At 40.3% G+C, this 22,993-nt stretch overlaps 1 protein-coding gene and 1 long non-coding RNA gene across 19 annotated transcripts in view; both read left to right on the forward strand.

The window, feature by feature from the left end:
* Positions 1 to 1,778, forward strand: part of LOC133276736 (uncharacterized) — a 238,759-nt gene extending 236,981 nt beyond the window's left edge. Inside the window, exon 2 of the long non-coding RNA XR_009745984.1 lies at positions 439 to 1,778. This is a non-coding gene — a long non-coding RNA (uncharacterized LOC133276736). The remainder of the gene's footprint in view (positions 1 to 438) is intronic.
* Positions 1,779 to 9,047: 7,269 nt separating this feature from the next.
* Positions 9,048 to 22,993, forward strand: part of ADD1 (adducin 1) — a 59,236-nt gene continuing 45,290 nt past the window's right edge. For 16 of the 18 annotated variants that reach the window (XM_061467552.1, XM_061467607.1, XM_061467578.1 and 13 more), the window contains exon 1: positions 9,048 to 9,155. The gene's annotated coding sequence lies outside the window, so the exon portion shown is untranslated. Of the gene's footprint in view, positions 9,156 to 9,233; positions 9,257 to 9,344; positions 9,484 to 22,993 lie in introns of those variants that run through there. The other 2 variants (XM_061467570.1, XM_061467562.1) reach the window with 2 other exon arrangements.

Below are 22,993 nucleotides of genomic sequence, written 5' to 3' on the forward strand. Positions count from 1 at the left end.
ACAAAGAAGTGGTCTGAATACAACCCATACAGAAAAGGGAAACTTCTGAAAGTGTATCAGAATTTGCTTGTGACAGGGAATACTAATACTCTGACTTGAAGGTATTACTCCTTAAGTCAGCACTGGTGCTCAACTGAGAAGTTTTGTATTACTTGTATAGTTGACGTGTAAATAATGAAGACTTCTGTGCAAATAATTTGGTTTACCATAGGTAAAGATGGATCAGGAAATGTGGCTATTGTTTTTTAAGCCATGTCATACATAACCACATAAACCTTCAGATGACGATGTCTGCAGTAATCAGTATCAGTAGGGTACTAGCCAGCTGATAGAGCTGTGGCATCCCACAGGCTGGTTTGTTACATGCACTTCAGGTGGGTTGATACTGATTCGACTTTCCTGGGAGCCCCACTGCTTAGTTCTGAACTGGAAGAGGAGATGCCGCTGGTTTTAATGGGTATGAGGAAAGAGAAAGGACTACTTAATTTTAAAGGGGAAGGGAAGGAGTCTTGTGAATACCCCAGATTGTGGTCAGTCTCTTGGGCTCAGATTGTGAGCCCGCTGCACTCTGTGCTGTTCTAGGGCAAACACACTGCCTTAGTCTGCTGCTTGTAGATCACCAATAATTTTTCCATTATTAAAATTGCTCTTTGTAGTTGCATGCAAATAAAATCTGTTTTTAACATACTATCAAGCAATCACTGATAGGCATTTTCAGGGTGCTTGTGATACTCATTCCATAATATTTCAGGAACAGGTATCCTAAAACCAAGGGCTTGATATTTATGCCAAAATTACCTTATTCCTAAATTTTAATAAGAAGAATAAATTTATTTTAATGGCCTCTTAAGTAACTGATTCAAAGTTGTTATGGGCTCATACTCTAATAATGTTTACAAGACTTGTAATTCTGTCACTCCTGAAGCAGAAGAAGGAATCTAGTTTCCATCAGCCTGAATCTGTACCCATAAACTTCACTTTTTCTATTACCTTTTCATATGTTGGTTTTAGTCTTGTTGCAGTTAGACGGTCACAGCTTTGAAAACATCAACAAAACCATTACAGAATAAGAATTTTCTGTTTATGAAAACAGTAAACCAGGAGTTAATCCTTAAGGGGTTTTCCTTAATGAACAGATGCAGCATTAGGACCAGACATAGGAATCAAGACAAGAAACTCTGTCTCTGCCTTTTTCAAGTGACACAGACATATGCAATGTCAGCCTTTTGATCTGTGTCCCTGCTGTAGTAGGTTTTATGTGCATAAAGAATATGCAGTACTTAAATGTCAGACTCTGGTGGTAATATTGGGTATTTTGTTTCTAATTACTTCTATTTTAAAGGAGAATCCCTGTCGTTCATACCCTCATATGAATCCACTCTCTAAAGAAGGCTCAGCCAACAAAGCATTTAAAAACTGGCTTCAGCATATCAATATACGGATATCAAAGCAAGTTCTAGTTTCTTGCAGTATTTATACCTACTGCTTACAGAGTACATTTTTCTCTGGGAATAACTGACTTCACAGTGTTGTGACGGTTAAACTCACACTATGTCTGGGGCCCTGCTCAGATATTTACTTCTTTTTGGCAATCATATACTCTTTTAAGATTTTTAAACTGTAAAAATACTTATGTAAACTAGTACCTATAAAACATAACACTGTCTAGCTGTGTAATACAAGATTTGCAAATATGTACATGTTTGTGTTAATATCCTATTTTTATATGAATGTATATATTTCTGAAGTGGATAAACTTTCAATGCCAGTTCACCAAATTCTGTGCAGTTGTCTTTAACTTCATGGAGGGGAGAGGGAGGGCTCATGCTTTTGTAGTTGTGTTGACTAGTGCTGAATTCTTCTGGCTGTGAAGTTACATGAATTAGTTTCTAACCCCCCCCGAGAAGCAAATCTTCGTGTAAGCAGCACTATCAGAAATTGAGCATTCTGGTCATCAGACTGTGTGGCTGGGGGTGGAAATGACCTTTTTCCATTTACATCAAGGTTTCTTGAGTGCAGGCTTGAGGACTGCAGCAACCACCTTATCTACATGCACACAATGCAAGTATAGCCATAATAAAAGGAGCATCTCGGAGGGACAGAGAAATCTAAGTCTCCAAAGGTATACTTCAAGAGCTTGCTTGAGGAAAGAGAATCTTCCTGCTCCCCAGCAGCAAACAGGCCTCCTGCTCAGAAACATCTGTGTAACCTGGTGTGTTTACATCTGCAGGTTAGTACAAGTACAGCAGGCTGACAGCCTGGTAGGTTTACACCTTAGACATCTCCAGAGTTTAAAGTAGGGAGGTATAGATAAGAACGTGCTGGGTAATTCCCTCATCCCTCCAGAAACAGGTAGAAGGATTCCAGACAAATTTGCAATTGCTTATGCTCTCTCTTCCAAGTCATCTTGCTCCTGCACACTAGTCTGTTCTGTGCAGAATTAGATGCAGTTAAATATCTGATGTTTGTAGAGAGCACAGCTTGATCGTGTGGCTCAGTCTGTCTCCTACACCTCTTGCTAATCTGGCTCTCCTCTTTCCTTCCCCACAAATAGGCCTTCTGCATCTATAACCTCCTGCAAGCTCTGTAGCTTTAAAACAGTTTGTGGAGAAGTGTAAAAGCAGTATTTGGTGTACCAGGAAAATGCAGTTTGTGAGTTTTAACAATACCCAACTCAGTCATTGATCCTAGTTTGGAAAGGTCTTGCCTCTTAGATCTAAACTCCCAAGAAAGACCGTTCCAGGTGATGCTGGGTGTGGTGGTGGTGGTGTTCTTTCAGGGGAAATATATTAAGGGTGCTTCTGAAAAGAAAGATTTCAACAAGGGGCTGTCAATCAATAGGCAGTGTATTGTAACAAGTAAACCCAATCTTTCTACAATAAGGGCGCTTTGTGCCAGCAGTGAAGTATTCCCTAGCTCAAAACTTCGGGTTTTACAAGAAGGTAAATAAGCAGCGAAAGTATTGGTGGCCTCTGGTGTGCTGGGCTGTGGCACGTTCAAAAGGATGCCAAAGATTTCTGAAGCTGTAATCAGTTATTTTGAATCTGGGGACATCTGCTGGTCAGGTCAGGCTGTTCAATGCAGAGATTCCAGCAACGGGAATACGGAGTGTACAAGTCATCTGGGTAGAAATCAGTCTTGCATGACTTCAGATAGAAGTTGGAAATGAAAGCTTAACTTGAGGTGGCAACTTGATGGGCCAGTTCTTCGAAAGGTAAGATATCTTCTGGCTTGTCTTTCTTATACACGTAGCAATGTTGTTTAGCAAAATTACTCATTTGAATGTCTTTTAATCTAGATGATAATAAAATGAATTTTATGCTAATGCATTTAAATTATTCTTAAAATATACTTTGAGGTAGAATTTACATAGTGGACATTTGAGCACTGCCTAAATTATCTACATGGTGCAGTATTAAAGTTAGTCTGAACACTAAACAGTTAAGTTCGTCTCAACATGAAATACTTCTCCTAGCAGCAAATCTCATGATGTTGCAATAGTTTCTGTTACTAAACAGCCAACTCCTCGATGTCAAGAAAGTTACTATCTAGCAATGGGAGTGCTTGAGATAACTGTGATTACAACCCCTTAAAGACGAGAGCTCATAGTACTTTTACTATAAATACTCAGAGAACTAAAGTCCCAAATAACAAAGGCTACTAAAACTTTTACATCAGGTAGCATTTGAGCTCATGTTAAAATCAGATGAAGTGTGGGCTTAGGGTATGTAGTAAGCCTCATAGCATAGCCAACCCCAAAATCTATTCCTTCAGGACTTCCATTCCTGCATGTTAATCACAGGATGGTCTCTGCTACCCCACACCTGCACCGCCTTCCTTACAGCATCTCCTTACCAGGGAAGTGGGTGACCCAAACTCTTGCATTCATGACATAGCCTTAATGGGTGTGTAATCATAGAGATCTCAAAAGACTCATTTTTAACATTGTTTTACTCACACCTATCTCTACTGGAACTGGTTTGCACAGAAACGACAGTAATAATTGCTTGCGGGGTTAGAGCTGTAGATATATAAACCCAGGGAACAGCACCAAACTCTTTTTTGAGTCACCACTTCTGCCTTTTAACAATCACTTTGCACCAACTCCCCCTCTGTACAGTCCTGGCACAGCTTGTTCTTGCCCTGGGAGGCTGATGGGCACTTCAGTTCTGACCTTGAAAGCTTTTTGCACGGACTGAGCCTTGTGCTAGTACAGAAGCTGGTGATTTAAAAGATGATCTGGAAGGTCTGCCAACAGCCCACAGGAAACAGAAGGGTCTCTTCCACGTAAACTTATTAAAGGGTTTTATTCCAGGCTGAAGAAGAAAGATGTGAGGTGTGGCCTCACAAGCTGTCTGCTTCAGACTCCAGTGGTTATTAATTTGCACTGCACTAGCATTCATTATTTACTTTCTCAGTGAAGTTCCAGCCACAGCCCAACCACGGGAGTACTCCTGAAATGTGCCTTTAAAAATTAAACACAATTCAAAGGAATTCAAAACATGATATTCTAAGATTACAAAGCTTCTCCCAACATTAATTACTTTTCTCCTGTATATAACAATGATTAAAATATTAAATACTTTATAATATTTTTCTTACATTTCTCAGCACTCCTCCTTACTTTGAACTTGCCCGGGTACCTTTTTTTCTTTTTCCATTCTTTGTTTCTTTCTCCTGGGGCTGTTTTCGGTTCTAAAGTTAGTTCAAAAGTTCTAACTTCTGTTAAAAGCACTTTTCCTTCTCCTCTGAAGGATGAGGGTGTCATTAGGGAGCAGCTAAAAATGATCTCAGCAGCTGTCCCGACACTGGAATTGCTACAGAAGCAACTCCCAGAAAACATACATCTTAAAGGTATGTGATGCTCAGGAAGTCATCCATACAGCAATTAAAAGAATCAGCTCTACTTGGAAAAGGATTTTAGAAAAGCTAACCCAAACCTCCATAGAGTGTTGTAATGTTAAAACCATTGGTTGCTTGAGTTCCTTTTGGCTGAAGCAATCGTTGCACCTTTAGTTGTGTTTAATTGAACCTGTTATTAACAAGCTTGAACCATGAAGCTAGATTTACGTTTAGTCTCAACTGTGCAGAATAATTTCCCTACGTCCCCCTGAGCATAAAGTCAATATTTGTCAATCTTAAAGCCAAAGTGGCCTCTCAGCTGAACAGTGCATAAAATCTGGCAACATTTAGTGTCAGCCTGTTCCAGCTGCTCTGCCCTTTCCCACCTGCTGCTTCAGTTTTCTTTTTTTTTATGTTTTTTACCTCAAATAATCCTCAGATGTGTTTTTGTTTGGTTGTGGAGAAAGATGAAACAGATCAGAATACATTTAATTTTTACCTTCCATGTGGTTGTTCTATCAAATATTTCTTGTGTGTGTATATATATATATGTACATTAAAGATTGTTCCCACATACTAATTTCAAATCACTGGAGAAGTTCTCCTTCTTTACACAGAACATAGAATGGTTTGGGTTGGAAGGTACCTTAAAGATCATCTAGTTCCAACCCTCCTGGTAGTAACTAGTTACTAATAGTAATGCTCCTTGCGTGTAAGCCCACCTCTGCCACCACCAGCAGTGTGTGTACCAGGTACCAGGGACACACACAGCACTTCCAGGGTAATTCGTAGAGAGAATTTGTGTTTTCCTACACACACCATCCCACCACGCCAAGTCTGGTACAACTACTACAGTATCAGCTTTTATTTTGCTGGCACCTGACATGGAAGTTTCAACACCAAGACTCCCCTTTTGAAGGCCTATGGGAACAGCAGCAGAAAAATCACGTAGTGGCATTGTTTTGTTTAAAGAAACCAGAACTTTGTCCAGGAAGTGCAGTAAAAAGTCTCTGTGAGATGAAAACAAGTGATCACAGCTGGGAAGCAAGTCCTGCCTGGTCAATAGACTTTCCATGGCTCTGACAGGCCAAGAGGGAAAGATCTGTTTTGATCAGGGACTGTAGTGATAGGACAAGGGGTAATGGGTTCAAACTTCAACAGGGGAAGTTCATGTTCAGATATAAGGATGAAATTCTTTCCTGTGACGGTGGTGAGACACTGGCACAGGTTGCCCAAAGAAATGGTAAATGCTCCATCCCTGGCAGTGTTCAAGGCCAGGTTGGACAGAGCCTTGGGTGATATGGTCTAGTGTGAGGTGCCCCTGCGCGTGGCAGGGGGCTTGGAACTGGATGATCTTAAGGTCCTTTCCAAACCCAAACCATTCTGTGATTCTGTGATACTGTCATTCCTAGTCTGTAGGTAACAAAACTGACCTGGAACTGCTTTTGTAGAATGAGTGTATCACATATAAAGGAAAAGATAAATGTCATGACGCAAGATATGTGACATTAGCCTACTGCTGTGCTTCTCACAGGTAGCTGTAAAGTTTGGTCATCAAGGAGCACTAAAGCCAGGTAAAGAGGTTGGTTGTGTAAAAATAATTGTACAGTCTTATTTTTCTGATACCTAGTAAAACCAAACTAAAATAATGTATAAATAAATACACTGGTATTGACTCTCTTACTTGAGATTGTATGATGCGAGTTGAGCCCAGAGCCTGCCGAGGAAAACAATTTCCTGTGGAGCAGTCAGCAAGCTGAACACCTATACCGACCAAACAACACCACGCTGGTAAGAGCTAACAGACAAGTTCTTCATGTCTTAAAATAACACACAAGTGCTTTTTCAGATTGTCCTTGATGCCTTGTTTCTGCATACAGTGAACTGCTTTAGTACCTGTCAGGGTATACATGTCCTCCCCTCTGTTTCTACCCATGTAATCCTGCCTTGGCCTTCACACCAGCCTTACTGTTCCCACAGCTGGGTAGAGGAAGTCCAGGAACCTGCTCAGGCCAAAAACTGAACAGGCAAGGTTAACACCATCATGCATCTGCTTCAGTAGTCTTGGGCTGCACAGTGAGTTGGTGGAGTTGGCTGATCCAGCAGAAAGCTGGCCTCACCCCTTCCTCACCCCTCTGCTTTTCCACCAGGTTAGCCAAGTGAAACAACATCTCTGGCCTCGTGGTTGTGGGGTATGATGCCAGATGCAAGGGGAAGGCTGGAGGAACTGTGGGCAGGCCACAGAGTGAGACAGCAGAAACAGCACTTGTCTGCAGCACTTCACTAGAGCAAACAGATGGGATGATAAAATGCATCATTTGATCGGCCTAAGCTGCTTGTGACACCACACCTGGCAGTTACACAAACACTCTAATCCAGCACTGCTAGTGCAAGAAATGACCCTGCCCTCCTCTGGTCCTGGGGCACTGCTGCTGTCCTTAATATCCCCCTCCTTCCTGGCACTGCTTATCTTGCAGCCATGCACCGAACTCGAGAAGAGACCCATTCATTTTACAACAAAGCAGCATTTTTTTGATTAATTAGTTTTAACATGGATCTGTTCTCCCATTTACTTTATCAGACAAGAAGATTCATGCTTTGAATGCTATGGCTAGGAAAGAAAGGTAAGTGAGGTGACAAGATGAAGGAGAGTTTTGGCAGGTAGTCACAAGCGTGCCAAGGGGAATGCAAGGTGTGAGGCTGGTGGTTGGACCCTGCAGTAGACCCTGTACCTCCTTGAGCAGGTTTTGAACAAAGGCAAAAAGAATGCTCTCTGGTACATAAACATACCTACTGCACTTAACAGCATTCAACGCTAGGCAGATGAAGTGACTTTAATGTTTCAGGTCTACTGCAACAGTTCTTACCAAAAAACCCCTCAGACATGATCTGCTAATTATTAGTAATTACACTAACATGTGTCCTGTTGTGGCATGTTCTGCACTAGGCAGACCTATGTCCAGCATTGTTTTTTTTTGTCAGACATGCCATAATCATTGTGTCAGCACTTCACCACCAAACCACCGTTTTTGGTGGTTGAATTTACACACACCTCTATGGCCTATTTTTCCATTCTAAACAGTGAAGAAATGAAGATTAATTGCCAGACAGCATGAACTAGGTAGGCAGAGCATGTTTCCTCAGTGGAGGTGGTTGGAGCAGGCTAGATTCCTCCCATATTACAAGGAAGAGATGTTCATGGCTCTTGAAGGTACCCATCACGTTTTGCTTGCAGGAATCTGTTTTTCTACTGAGTGTATGGATAATTTGGGTGTTAGAGGTAAATATAAAAGAGAAGTTTAGTGATTCTGAAAGCACCAACTCTTTATATGACCTGAGGCAGACACTATTCAAGTTTCAAAAAAAAAAAAAAAGGGTAAAACAGCAGTATTAAAATGATATAGAAATGACAGTAAAAACATACAGGAGGAAAAAAGGTAGCTAATAGGAGAAATGAACCTTATAGTTGTTGCTTTATTTGCAGTGCCTAACACACTGTGGAGTTATACTACCAACAGAGCTCCTCAAGGACTTTAGAAGATCTAAGGGAATGATTTATAAAGATCTAATCAGGCCTCCTATATGCATGCTATACAATATATCCGCACACTTCCTGAATCAGGTATACAACTCCTCATTAGACTGGAACTTAACATCCCGAGGATATTCGACTGACTCAAATACCTTCAGTTCTGACAGGTGTCTCTAACCCTCACCAATGCAGTTCTTACACTTGACTGCTATCGCTGGGTATCTGCACGTCTGGATGGATCTCGACTGGCTCTGAGCTCCCAGCGATTAGATACCGCCAGCTCTCTGTGTTAAGGAACCCGTTACCGTACAGCTTCCTTGGCAATTACTTGATTTCCGCTCCTGTCTCCCAGCCTGCTGTAAAATAAGCTTCCCAGACAACTCGCTGCTTCTTTCTGAAGGGATGCGGCTCCACAAGAAGCCCGTATGTCGGGGGTGTCAGTCGTGCGGAACTATCGCAACCGACGAGGCACAAACCCGACTCCGCTGCCCGCTCCCTCGGTCACCACCGCCGTCCCCATCACACTCCGCCTACCCACCTGCCTCCACCAATAGCAGAGCCCCTTACTCGCTGAGCTCACGCCCTCCAATGGGCACCGTGGTTGTTGGCCTGCAAGCTCGGGAAGCCGCACCCTGTGGGGAGCGGGGGGGCGCTCGGTGGCGACGGTGGGGGAGGAGGAAGAGGAGGGAGTGCGGCGGGGCGGAGACAGCGACAGCCTTGGCGGGGGCACCGGCTGCGGCGGAGCCTGTTCCTGCTGCCCCCCTTTCTCTTCTGCCCTCGGGTGAGTGCTGCTGGCGGAGGCGGGAGGCGCAGGAGGGGCGCAGCCGGTAGCGGTCGGGGGGAAGCGGAGGGGCACAGCCATTAACGATCCGCGAGAGGCGGGTGGGTGCAGCCGTGGGTGGCGGGCAGGCTGTGAGGAGAGGCGGGCTCTGCGGAGGGGAGGCGGGGGCGCCGGGGCTGGAACCAGCTTGTTTAGCCCGGGGCGGCGGGGAGGAGAGGGGCGGGGGGTGTCTCTGGCTGGAAAACAACCAGCGCTCGGGTGTGGGGGGTGTGTGTGCGTGGAAAACCCAGCAGCCTGCCGCTCGCACGGTGCCTGCGGTGAGCGGCTGGTAAGGGCGATGTCGGCACTCTGGGGTGGTGGGGGGCACAACGAGGGAGTCCCCAGATGCTGAGCTGGACGGGGCGGCGGGGGTCGGAGGGGCAGGTTCCTGTCAGCACTCCCTCAGGAGCTACGGGCCTGCCGCGGTGAGCGCGGTGCGATGCTCCCACTGCTCTCGCCGCCGCAGGAAGCGGCTGCTCGGCGTTTAAATCTTCATTGCACCCAAGCGATGCGTCTGCGGCCCCTTGCCCACCGCCCTGCTGCTTCACCTGCCCCTTCCTCTAGGCTGCGAGGTGACGACCTGATTACGGTTAGCGAAATGCGGGCATTAGAGCGTCCAAATAATCGCCCGCAGAGGACGCAGGAATGAAGGAGGAGATGCGGCGCGTTCGTGCGGTGTTACTGATTGGCAGGGTACCAGCAGCAGCGAACGGGCAGCTGTTTTGTTTCTTCTGCTGGAAGGGGTATCTCTGTTTTAGTATTTCCAGTGCCTGCTTTTGATTCAGAATGTTACCTGTCCTTCTGCACGTAATCCATGCTGCTTTTAAGGTTGATTCTTAATCTACATTGGCTTTAGTTAAAACTAGCAATTAGAAAGGGGGAAAATCCAGTCAAGCTGGAAAAATATACTGAGATAGGGGGCTAGGAATAGCACTGGGTTTGAATCTTTTATGAGATACTGCTGTAGCTCAGTTGCATGAGCTTGTTGCTGGTTTTATTTTATTCTCTGCTTTTTGGAAAGTTGCTATAAGTCACAACGTTATCATATGCCAAACGCATTCTGTTTTCTTGCCTAATGATTTATGGCTTATACGGAGCTTTACAAACCACGTCTCTCTTCAGTTTATGAATTCCCAAACTGCAGCTACTGCTAGATAAATTCTGTATGCTTTGCTGAAAGCTACAGGTATCTTCATGCACGCTGGCTATTTACAGCTCTGGGTTTGTAACGTGACTGGATGTGTTAACAGAATACTTGGGAGTTCTTAACTGCCACAATTTGTTGTTTTTTATAGAACAAAAAAAATTGGTTTAAAAATACAAATTATTTCTAAAATAGGCTTCTGTTTTTTATTATATTTATTGATGTAACAACTCTGTACCTCAATAAGGAAGTACTCTTTTTAGAGCTGTTGTATAATAAGTGAGGAAAAAAAAATGCAACTATGGACTGGACTTCTGGAACAGGTGGTAGTGGTAATTTTTTATATTCAGTAAGCAGATTTGATGTGATCATACAGATGTAGTTTTAAGTGAACATAATGATCTGTGTCGTTTGCTTCAATTACAGAGCTTAAACTTGGTGATGTTCTTAGGACAGTTTTGAGGCAGCATGTTTTGCCAGTGAGTTCATTAGAGTATAGTTCGCTAATGCTGCAGAATGTAGAAGGTCATTACTGAATCGGTATTTTTCTGTAACAGATCTATGCTAGATGTCTCCAGCAGAAAATGACTCAACTTTTCTCGTTCCTTGAGATTCGCTATCAATATTAAAAGTTATTTTTCTTGTATGGAATTGGATCATTTGATGAGATTATGTGGGCAAACCCATTTGAGCACTGAGGAACTTTCACAGGAGTGAGGCTCAAGCTATTTCTGCCCTATTCAAGTCCCGGGTTTTGAAGGGTAGCCTCGCAGTATGAAGTGCTTTTAGTGAAACTCCACAGTCAGCGTTCTGTGATTTGCTATAGGAGGAAGAAGCTGAACTTTGAAGCAGCCGATTTTGTTAATAAATGGAGTGAAATATTACAACTGGAGGTTTCAGACTAGGAGAAGGGTGCTTAGCATGCTGATTGCTACTAAGCATAACAGCATATATGTGACAAGTGCTTTCTGACTCTGAGGAGGATGGACAGTAAATCTTGTACCCACAGCTTTTCTGAGTTGTAGAAATAGTTTTTTTTAATTATTTACAAACTGGAGCAGTGGTGGATAGTGAGTATTTTGTAAATCCCAAACTGTTGCTATGCCAATGAGCCAGTCCTGCTTTGAGGGAAAATTTCATAGTAACAAAACTTGACCTGTACTTTTATGAAGGAAAGCGTCTCAGACAAGTGTTGCTTCTGTTGTGGGTGGAGAACACCTGAAGCATGAGAACCTGAAGTAAAAAATAACATTACATTTCTGATTTTCATGGCTTCTAAAGTAGAATTTACTCTTGGACTGTCCTGCACGATAGAAAGCAGTCTGAAATAACATTGTATCAGTAATTCATGCTGTAACTAAATATTAGACACTTTCAGAATGATAGGTGCTTTATATTTAAAAACTGATTGTGAGCAGTGTTTAATTCAACAAATGCAAGTTTGAACTGCTCATTCTTTTGTGCAGGTCATTTGACATCTGCTGAGGAGCCTGTCTAAAACTTTCCTGTTATACATTTCCTATGTTAACAGATTCAAAGGCAGGTATTTTTTAAAATAAGTAGAAGTTCCTAGATTACCTGAGTTTTGCAATTTTCATTCATATAATTTAATCAGCCTTCTCAGGGGAGTAGGAAAACATAACCTACTCGTGCCACTTAACCAGCATTTCTCTTCAAAAATACTCCTTTTTGGTAGGGCTGAGAACAGTAGCAGTACAAACCTGTTGGTAAAGAAAGCTGTAAAGTGTGAATCATGTAAACAAGTGAATTTCCTGAGGAAAGCTTCTTTTCATCAGGGGCAGAAGAGGACTGGTTATACAGATACTTTGATCTATGATGATTTTCACTTTAATATTACCCTCCTCTCTGGTTACTTTTCTTACCGCTTTAAAGTATTGCATGTACAATGACAGGGTTCTAGAGTAGTATTTTTGAATGTTCAACATAACTTTATGATAACTTGTTACCATCTCATTAAACATCTGTTGTTTATTGAGAATAATCTTTATAATATTTAGTCAAACTGAAACAAATAATTGGTTTCTGTCGTACTTAGTCAGAGGACATTGTTTGCTGTGGTCTTGTCAGGTCAGAAACTTTAGTGGCTGGTACTTGCAGAAGTTGTAAGGGCAGAGACTCCGGGAAACGCCCTTGTTGGAGCTACTCCTTTTCAAATCAGGTATGGGCTGAGGTGATGTCATTTGTCATGAGGGCTCTGGTTTAACATTCTAACCAGCAATCATGTGAAGTATTGCTGCTACTTTGGGGAATTTTCAGCCTAACTTCTTCATTTCAGGGGCAATTAAGTTTTAGTATAGGGATGCATGTAAATAATTACTGCCAGTCAGTCAAGCTGCTGACCAGCATGTATGCTTGCTGCCTTTGCTGGGTTGACTCTTTACCTGTTAAGGAGAAACTGAAAATGTTGTCCTTAAAGGTGTAGCCAAACAGGAGTAACAACTTGTGCACCTTCCTAACTTCCTCCTTTTGACCTTGCTGGGTAGATTTCATTTTGATAAATGATCTCTGCCTGCTCTTTTGGATGCAATTATTATTCAGTGAAAGATCAACCTTGTAACCTCAGATCAGTTGTGTTACTGAGCGGGACACCGGAAGGGTTTTACACTATGGCTTATTTGAGTGGCTTTTCTGCAGATGAATTAAAAATCAACCTATGTGAAAGCGCAACTCAGTTCAGTTTTAAAACTAGGATATTAAGAGCTACTCTTTAAAACTTGAGATCTGGAGTTTGTGTTCTTCACACTAATCAATTATTCCTTTGCATTTTTAATTGACTAATGCATTGGGCTTTGTCTTTTTAAATGATTCAGGGCTTTTTTTCAAACCATGTGCTATGTATGGTTTTCAGATTTTGACTCATGAAACTGAAAAAGTAGGGAGTAAAATATTTCAGAGTTCTGAGATTTTCTTGTTCTCTCGTATGCCTAATTGAATTGCTGAAAAGGGGTCATGGAAACAGCAAGCAGTAAATGCAGTTAATCAGTAACATTTTATGGTATCTTTGATACTTTCACATCAAATGAGTAGATAAATGTTGTGGTACATTTATGCACTGAAGACTGGGGGGAAGTCAAACTGCTACACTCACATCATCTAGGTTTTGGGTTGGAATCAGTAAATTTGTAAAAGCAACTTTGTCTTAAACCCTGCAATTTTACTTGCAGCCATTGAAACTTAGTTTAGGTTTGATTTCATTTTGCATGTGCAAACTTCAAAATCTAGTTGTGGTGCCTTTAATGCTTTTTATCTCTATCTTGTTTTGGATCTTGGATCTTGAATCTTGAGAGGTCTGATATGCTGTTTTAGGTTTATTATACCTAATACCAGATTAAACCAGAAAGTGTTTGGGGTAACCTCAACCCATGAAGATTGTCTTCTGTGGTGTTTTGGTGGGAGTTTGTTAGGGGTGTTTTTTGTTTGTTTGTTTGTTTGTTTCTTGGGGGTTGTGTTGTTGTTGTTATACACTGCTGAGTGTAAAGGTACTGTTTCTGCATTGTGACTAGGGAGGTGAAGGATAAGTTATGCTTTTCAGTTTAATCTTCTTTTAACAGATGAAATAATTTCTTTAGGTATTGTCACTACTAAATATTGCTGAAAATTTATAAAGTATGTATGCATGTGAAACATCCCTTCTGTCTAATCAGCAAAAGAAGATATTGCTGCTTATGTGCATTAACAGAGAGATGCAGTATACTTGTGGGTTTTTTTTTATCAAAACCAGTATCTTGTCTAACCAAGCTTTGCATAGTAATCTTGCATCAACACAGCTTAAAGTACTCTGAAGTTAAAGGCACTTCTTTTATTTTTCTCTTCAACTTCTGAACCTGTTAGCTACATTCAGCTAAATATACCAGGAAAAAGGTGACTTCAAACACATAAAGTTTGTGCCAGTAATGGGATAATCTGATGGCTAGACTTGTGTCCCCACTAAGAGAGGGGCATGGCACCTGGTTTGTTTTGAGGAGCAGGATCATCTGTCTGTGTAGCTGTTAGACACTTCCCTGCCAGTCAGTGTATGGGTAGCTCTGGACCAGTTGTCATGTATTTTGCCACTTACGTGGCCAACCCTGAGTGACCTAGTGGTAAAGATGGGAGCAAGGGTGGGCTCAACAAGATGTAGGGGGAGAAACATGAGGACTTGGGATAAGAAGGGATAAATAGGGAAGCATAGGAGACTTGAGTTTATGGAAAATCATGTTTCATTAGTTCTGACATATTTCTGTAGGTGCTTTCAGTTCCTGAAAAGGATTTAATGATTTTTAGGTAAAATTCTATACAACTAAAGTGTTGCTTTATTTTTGAATATCACTTCAAGTTTCCATATGACTTGAATAACAGATTCAGTGTAAAGCACAAGATTCTATTTTGATTCCAAAGTCCCATTTTCTTTCCTTACTGTGGATATCAGTTTTAGGCCTGCTAGTACATATGGTGAGGTGTATCGTGTTCCATGACCCTTCCCTCCCTTAAAGTAAAATTTACTAGCTGGTGAGTTTTCAAAGATATTCTGATAATTTTGATAACTTGGAAGCATTTCCAAAGAACTGTATATCTTTTGTGAGTGAATTAAGGATGAAGATATTCAAGGCCAGGTAGTATAGTGTCTTGGGTGACATGGTTTAGTGCGGGATGTCCCTGTCCGTGGCAGGGGGGTTGGAAGTAGATGATCTCAAGGTCCTTTCCAACCCTAACTATTCTGTGATTCTATGTCAGGAAAATGGTGTTCATTTTTGTAGCTTATTTTTTCATAAAGTGTCAGTGGCCAGAAATATAAGAGTAAATATTTTTTGGTTATGTAGAACATTTGCAGCACAGTGTTAAATTATTTTGCAATCTATTAATAGGCAGGAAAAATAGATTAAAAATGATCTTAGATATTTGCTTAGATCTCAACCGTACACATGAAATTAATTTAGGGATTTAGGTAAGAAGTTAGTAAATTCTTTAGAGCTTTCTCAAAGTAAGTGGATTGTACATGGTTTGGATGGAGAGGGAGATAAAATACATATGATTAATCTAAGGGAAAGCTATTATGTCTGAAGTTTCAAGGAAAGGTGGTGGATTTCTGTGCCTTGGAGTTAGAGAGGGCCATCCTGTTCTTTTTGATTGCTGCTACTTGCAGCTGAATGTCTACCTATGCGGTTTTCCCACTTTACTTTCAATGTGCTTTAGAACCTGCACTTACCTGGATACTGCTGAGTTATATGGATCATTTTAGACTGAGCTTCTTGCCTTTAGCCTGGAAGGAGAGGGTGCTTGTGATTGCAGCATAAGGTAAGAATTTCGACACATGGGACATCTTCTGGATCCGAGTAGTAGTCTTTGTTGTTGATCCTAAGGCATTTCCTTTCTTTATTGATTTAAGGAAAAGGAAACCCCAGTTAAGATGCCTGTACCCTTGCTTCATAGTTGTGGAGTGGTAGTCCTTCCAGTATCCTCTAGTTTTCCATCACTGTAGCAATTTGGGGAGGAGCCAGGAGCAGAGAACACAGTGAACAGTTTGCTGCACAAATTGGAAGAAGGTAGTCTCTTAAACTGTCCTCTGGCCTGCTCAGCCACCAGAAAATAAAGAGCTTTTTGGCAGCTGGTCAGTGAAAGCCAGAAGTGGTGAACAGAAGGCTGGGAAGCATGGTTAAAACCTGAATGTCAGCCAGAAAAGCAGGACTTAGGCAGTCTTGCAAATTATGAGGGCAGCCTTATTAATTGAATGTTCTGGCTGGTGGAAAAGTTGCTGGAGGCTTAGAGTCTTTATGGGTCAATACTTAGCATTAAAGTGGGGAGACACCCCTCCATGCCTCAAGCAAAGCTCACAATGTCAAAAATAAACCTTTTTAGCTGCATTTGCCACTTCCACTGCTTGTTTAATGGGTTTGGGGTACTATCTAGTGTGAGAGGGCTAAAGTATTGAAATAGCTGCTCTCCCAGTAGGCTGATATTTTTCTTCAGTCATTGACATAAGGGTAATATTTCTTGCTTGATACTGGAATAGTGGCTGTTATGCTAATTATTTTTACGCATATATTAAAGCAACCCCAGTCTTGTAAGGTTGCATAATGAAAATACATGAATAGTTGGTTACTTAGGGTATCCTGGGTTTATTTTTCACAGTGTCACCTATTTAAAGAGCTTAAGCGTGTTTCTGCATTCTCAGGTTTTCAGGTCATTAAGTCACTACTGTGTTCACATATGTTGTTGAAATACTTTAGTTCTGTAATAAGTTAACTATATTTTCAGTAATTCCTCATACCTCCAAGTCAAATGGGGGCAAATTATTGCGTATTTTCAGTAGTGTACTTCATGGAGTCACTTAAGAATGAGGCAAATGCCTCTCTTTAGTTGCAGACCTTCAGTCAGGATTAGACACCTTCCTAAATAATGCTCTATTTGTTATCAGTGGGCAGTTTGAAGACCTGTTGTCATACCAAATACTTAATGGTAGCAGGAAAAGGTGAGGTCATTCAGTCTGAAATTTGGTGTTTGCAACTTGTACTACAATTTTGGATTATGCAATTTAATCCTTGATTTGATATGTTAATTGTTCATGAATAGGATAAATTCAGTTCATTTGCCTGAAACTGAAAGCTAAATTTATTCTTTCAAGGATTTGATGATTTGAGAGAGTAATCTGGTAATTTTCCCCTCCCTCCTCTCTGTTGCTATAGTAATCCTAAATTTGAACCTTCTTTCTGTAGACTTTTTTTTCCTTTAAGCAAATTCTATAATAGCTGTGCGTATGTTCTCAAACCAAAATACTGATAATACAGTTTGTGTGGTTGCCTTTTTTCTTTTTCATTTGGATGTAACATCTGAGGTACAGATGCTGAAATGGAGCAGCCTTAACTTGTCTTCTCTTTCTAGCTCTGGGGAGACCTTGTGGCATTAATCTTTTTAATAGTTTTTTTTAGGCATGTATCATTTATAGGGGGAAAAAAAACCCACCAAAAAAAGGCCCAGCTACAACAAAATAAGACCCAAACCCCTCTCTGAATGTCATGAAAAGCTGTTTATAATTGTAACTGCAGAAGCGCACATTCAAATTGCAAAGGCCATATCTTAGTTTAGTATCCAAATTGTATTGCCATTCCATTCAGGGCTTATTTGATTAGGTGCTTTCAGCCGTTTGTGACATGGCTGAACATTTGATATGGCAATAAATACAGGTAGTTCTGGCAAGTGTATAAAGTATTTGTTCTCTTGCCAAACTTTGATTTTTATTTCATATGCAAGAAAGTGGAGATGAAAGATCCAACAACGTTAATAGCAAACTGAAGAGGAGCATCAGGAGTAAGCAGAAAACCTGAAAAAGACTTGTCAGGAAGCATGGGGACAATGAAGTAAGACTAAAAATAATGTGGATGCAGATGAAAGACTACATGAAAAGTTTGTCTTGATTTTGATTGAAGACAGTTTCTAACACATGTGCACTGGCAGATAGATCTCACTGAAGTGAGGTTATAAGAATGATTTCCATAAGGATAAAGTTGAACTTGCAGGGTGCATAGCAGTGGGACTATGCAGTATTTACTCTGGAATTTTGAAATAGGTAGTTTGTGTAACTAGAGACTTAGATGCAAGAATTGCTATCAAATATAAAAGCAGAAGGGTATTGGGTAGATTTCAAGCACCTATGTAGTCAGTATAGAAAAGGTATTTTGGGCTAGTTATTGCATCATTAACATGACCTTAATATTAAGGGTTTTGTTTAAATTTAAAAAGAGAAGCTGTTCTATATGGAGGTAAGATGAAAATAGGGTATGAACAACAGAGGAAGGCTTTGATGGAGAAATTTAACATCTCTTTCTTAAGACACCTGACTTCTTGGAGAGGGTGCATGGTTAGAGCTGACCTCTTTTAACTTAGGTACCATATAATGTGTGATATGATTCCATGTAAAAACTAAAGTGATGTTTCTGGGAAAATTGATTTGGAATGGTCACAGGGTGTGTCGAGTATGGATAGAACTGGATGACCGGAAGATGATGTATTGGAAATATGTTAGTAATGGAATGTGTCAAGGATCAGTTTTAAGAGTTAGTATATTCATTAACAACACTGATGATTTCCTACTTCTTATGCCAATCTCAATTTTTCTCATCAGATGTCAAGTGTCATCAATACTAAAGTAGTTTTGCACAGAACGAAGTTGAGACCTTAGGACGTGACCAGTAGAAAAAGGAGTCATATTTAATAGCATTAAAAAAATTAAAATGTTCTTACAACACTTGAGGATGACGAACCTATCAAAAGTTAGCAACTATGAAAAGTATGGGGATAACAAAGATACTGTTGTTGCACTACTAATATTTTCTTTTAAAGAAGTAAGGTGGTATTAACATGTTTCTGGTACTGGTGAAAGCTTATCTGGAATATTGTGTCTATTACCTATCACCTGGCATCAAGTAAGAAAGAGTGTTTGGACTGGAAGAGGTGCAGGGACTGATTCCTGGAATGACAAAGGGAATGGAGAGTTTGTTCTCTAAGGTGGACTCAGAATGCCTTGTTTGATCTGAGAAAACAAAGCATAAAAGAGGTTGTTCTTCATGAGAATGAGTGAAACAACACAGGTGGATAAAAGGAGCCTCTTAAGCTTGAGGTATAAGAACAAATGGGCATAAACTATCCAAGAATAAACCTAGTCTGGAAATTAGAAAAGATGGTTCCTAAGCAACAGAGGCATAGAAGTCTGCAACTGCCTTCCCTTAGGAGTAGTGGAATAAGGCTGTCTTTAAGATGGAGCCGGTTAGCTTATATAAGGGGAGGGGGAGGGAATATAATGTAGTTTTCCACAGTACTTTGGGATTCGAACCCCTTAACCCAGAACAGCTGTTTGTTCCCATGATTCCTGTGGTGTTAGTCAAAGATGATGCAGTCACTTTGACCAGATAGTGTCCAGATATCAGTGGGTACATGGGTAGTCTGTTTCTTGGACAGACTAGTTGCATTCTAGGGTATATAAATGGGTATAATAAATGTTAGAGAAGGATGTTAAATACTGTTTCATGTCATGCACTACATTATATCTTGTGTAGTGGGTATATGTTTATGTTAAGAAACCCCAAGCCAACACAGAATTGAGCAGAATTGATAATAAGCCCTGTATTGTTTTCTTCTCATGCTGTCCTGTGTGTTGGAAGGAAGCTGCCCACAACATATGCACAGCTACTTCATTGTCTTCATATTTCTCTGCAAACTCTCCTTTGAGCTGTTTATAAAAAATTACAAGTTAGTGCAAGCTGAAGGGGTGATGTGGTGAAAACGCTGTGTACCAAGTTGCTGTGTATTGCCCTGCTGTTCCTGTATTTTGCTGTAAGACTCTGTCTATCTAATAAGCTTGGAATGTAATTTTTTGAGGAAGCATTGTGCTTGTGTTTGCAATAATATGTAATAGAAGATTGGTGGTTGACAAAGAAAAGGGTTCTACTGCCTCCTTCCTGACAGAAGGATGCTAACTGGCAAACTGGGGATTCGTGTTGCCTGAGGTTACATTGTTTTTCTAATTTATTCAATTGTTAGGGCATGTTAAGTCATGATTTAATTCCTGCTGAGGTATTTCAGACCCAGGAGAAAAGTTGTAAATGCTCATTTGTGCAATTGTTTCATCTATCTCAGTAGCGCACATTACTGGATATGTTTTTTACACAAACAGAAATGGAGGCAGGAATGCAGTATCTGCTTTATATTTTCCTCTTCTGTAACTCTTTGTATTTGTCTGAATGTTCATGGTGAAAGCTTCATTTCTGGAAGGAAGTTCAAGCATGGAAAGTAGTTTGGTTGGGACAGGATAGAAATTTAATGATGTTTGAAAGGTTCCTTCCTGACTGTGCTTAATGTGTGTTATTGACTTCCCTTCAGCTGTTAGCTGAATTTCCTGTTGATTTTAGGTATAAATAATTGCCAAAGCAGTGACTAGCCCTATGTGTGTGCTTGAACTGGATTTGTTTCCTTTATTCACAAGTTTTTTTTCCTTTGTTCACAATGTTTTCAGAACTAATGTAGAAGACTGAGGGCTAGATCTTACTCTCTTAAATTGCTGTATTCACACATAATTATTAATATGAATGGTAAGTAATTGCATAGGCAAAACATCAATGACTTAAATGGTACTTTGCACATGTTTGTTAATGTTAGCTAAGTTACATCCCAAAATGGAATCTTTTGGGGAAAGTGCGTGGCAGTTATAATTTTAAAAGCTGATAAATAATAGTTAACACTTTAAACCTTGAGGGAGTGTTCACTGTTATATGAATATTGACTTAATTGTATTTCATCTGCTTTATTGTTTAGACATTCTGTCATGTCACTTACTGTTAAACAGGTGTGAGCTAGAGATAGTATCATATAATAAACCAAAAAAATCCAAAGTCTGAAACTGTTTGGCAATGGTCTCCAGAGAGTGGATGACTGAACAGATGTCATCTGGAAACTCTTGCCAATGAGCAGAATATCTTTAGGAATACTAGTATTCTGGAAGAATGTATTAATGTGCAGTAAGAAAACTGTACAAGTTGATTAGCTTGACTTTTTGTTCTTAAAGTGTGTTTTTGTTTTTTTGACCGGATTGTGTAGGATTTGTCATGGTGACTGAAAAGGTGTCACATTCAAATAAATAAAGGTGTTGCATTGGATTGGTAGAAATAATAGAAATAACTACTGAAAAGCTACGCAATTTATTTTCTAATTTGCTTGATGAATATGACACTGGAAGCTTAGCAATTTCCCCCATATTGTGAACTAGGTAATTTGCTTAACTGAAAATACACAATTCAACACTGGAGAGAAGAAAAAGATTTCTGGCTTTATATGCGTTTCTTAGTTGTTTTTTTTTTTAAATTAATTTATCTCTCAGAGTTTAATCTGCGTATTGCGCAGTTGTCATAAACTGAAACCATCTTTCATTGTGTGGTCTAGAATAGCATCCCCTGTATGCGTGGCCTGTGCTAGTTCTTCTGAAGGGGATGCAGTCAATATTGGAATAATTTATATTTTCAGCAGCTTATTCAGATCTGGCATTTTGATTATCTCATGTGAGAATATTGTCAACCTTTTTTAATATTTTGTCATGTTAGCTGGTGACACTCTTTTTTCTAAAGTAAATGTTCTTAGGAGTTTGGGGTGGTTTTTTTTATGCTGCACTGTGCCTCATAAACACATCAAATATAAACCGTTTTACGAAGTAAAGATGCATGTTGCCATGCAGTTTGACCATTGGAGGATGAATCAGAAAGCTCTTGCTTCCCCTGCTCCCCCAGAGAACAGCAAGTCTGTATCCTTTCCAAAATGTGTTGGATTAGATTAGTTTCCCTGTGAAAAATGTTAAGGAATAGTTGGTAGAGATGGTAGCAGCTGCACAGAACAAGTTTGCAACAAGGTGATAAAATACAGTGACCAGATGGTGGGCTGTCCAGATTTTGTTTCCATTCATTTCTTCCTATTATGAAAGATCTAGAAACAAATTAAATTTGAGATAAATCTTGTATAGGTTACTTAGAGGAGAGTAAGGAAGTTGAGGAAGACACAGAGAAAGGTCAGGGATAACGTTGATAAGACTCATAAATAAGAATTGTTTGGATGTGACAGTGAAATACATTGCTGTTGAGTGTCATTGTGTATTTTCATAAACCCGTCTGATTTTTAGTGATGCTCACAGAGGTTCATGAGATGACGGGCAGGGAGGGGGAATTTAAAATATTTCCTGTTTGTTGTTAGCTGATACATCTCTGAAATTCTTTAGTAAGGTCTGGTAGTAATAGGAGGGAAAATCGTGGCCAAGTATGAGACAGGAGAGAAAGTTAAGGTTAAGTTTAGAGAATATAGATGAGAAAAAATAAATTGAAGTAGAACATTAAAATGAATTGATACTGTAAGGCCAGAAACAGTTTTAAAGATCTGGGTTACATCACACAGAGGATTTCTGTAGGATTTTTCAAGAAGAATGGATTTTAAGCATATTATGTGTAAAAAGTCACAGTCTCTATTAGGCTGTGGGACTTAACTGCTGTGAGGTATTGTTAGGGTTAAGAATTCAGCTAAGTGCAAAGTAAGGTTACACATTTTATGGTTGTAATACAAGGAATGTTTAAATGTATGTACATGGTGTAAAGTGTAAATCAGCAAAAAAAAGACTGCAAATGAGTGTGTGTGCGTGTTAGCACATTGGCCATGGTTAACCAGGATATTTGGAGATTTAAGCCACGGGTTTGATTGAGTTTAACAGTTTTTGCCCTTGTAGACAAAGTTTTGATGTTTCAAAAAGGATTTAAAATCCAAAGCTACTGATTTCTGGCCCCAAGGTAGCTGAAGTTGAATAGCCTATATTTAATGTTAAAAATAGGGTAGTAAATGGCATTTATAATGTGGCCCTACAGACTACAGTTTTGTAGGGTTTCTGTTAGATTTCATAAGCATTGCATTGGGCGCTTTGTTACTGCACAACAAAGTGGGAATTGCTTGTGGCCTAATATGCATTTAAGTGTGTGGACATACTAGATCCTATTAGAATCCCTTCAGGACAGGAGCTTCTGTTGGACAGATCTGGTTCCAGGTTTGTATGGGGGGACTTGTTTACAGGTTACCTCCCTGGTCTGTTATCCAGCTCCCAGCATGACCACACAAACAGTTGTGTAAGCTCAGCAAT

The sequence above is a fragment of the Pezoporus flaviventris genome, unplaced genomic scaffold (assembly GCF_033815535.1).
Source record: "Pezoporus flaviventris isolate CSIRO_AGI_PZ_B2104156 unplaced genomic scaffold, CSIRO_AGI_Pfla_v1 ptg000002l, whole genome shotgun sequence".
In the NCBI taxonomy this organism is placed as follows: Eukaryota; Metazoa; Chordata; class Aves; order Psittaciformes; family Psittacidae; genus Pezoporus; species Pezoporus flaviventris.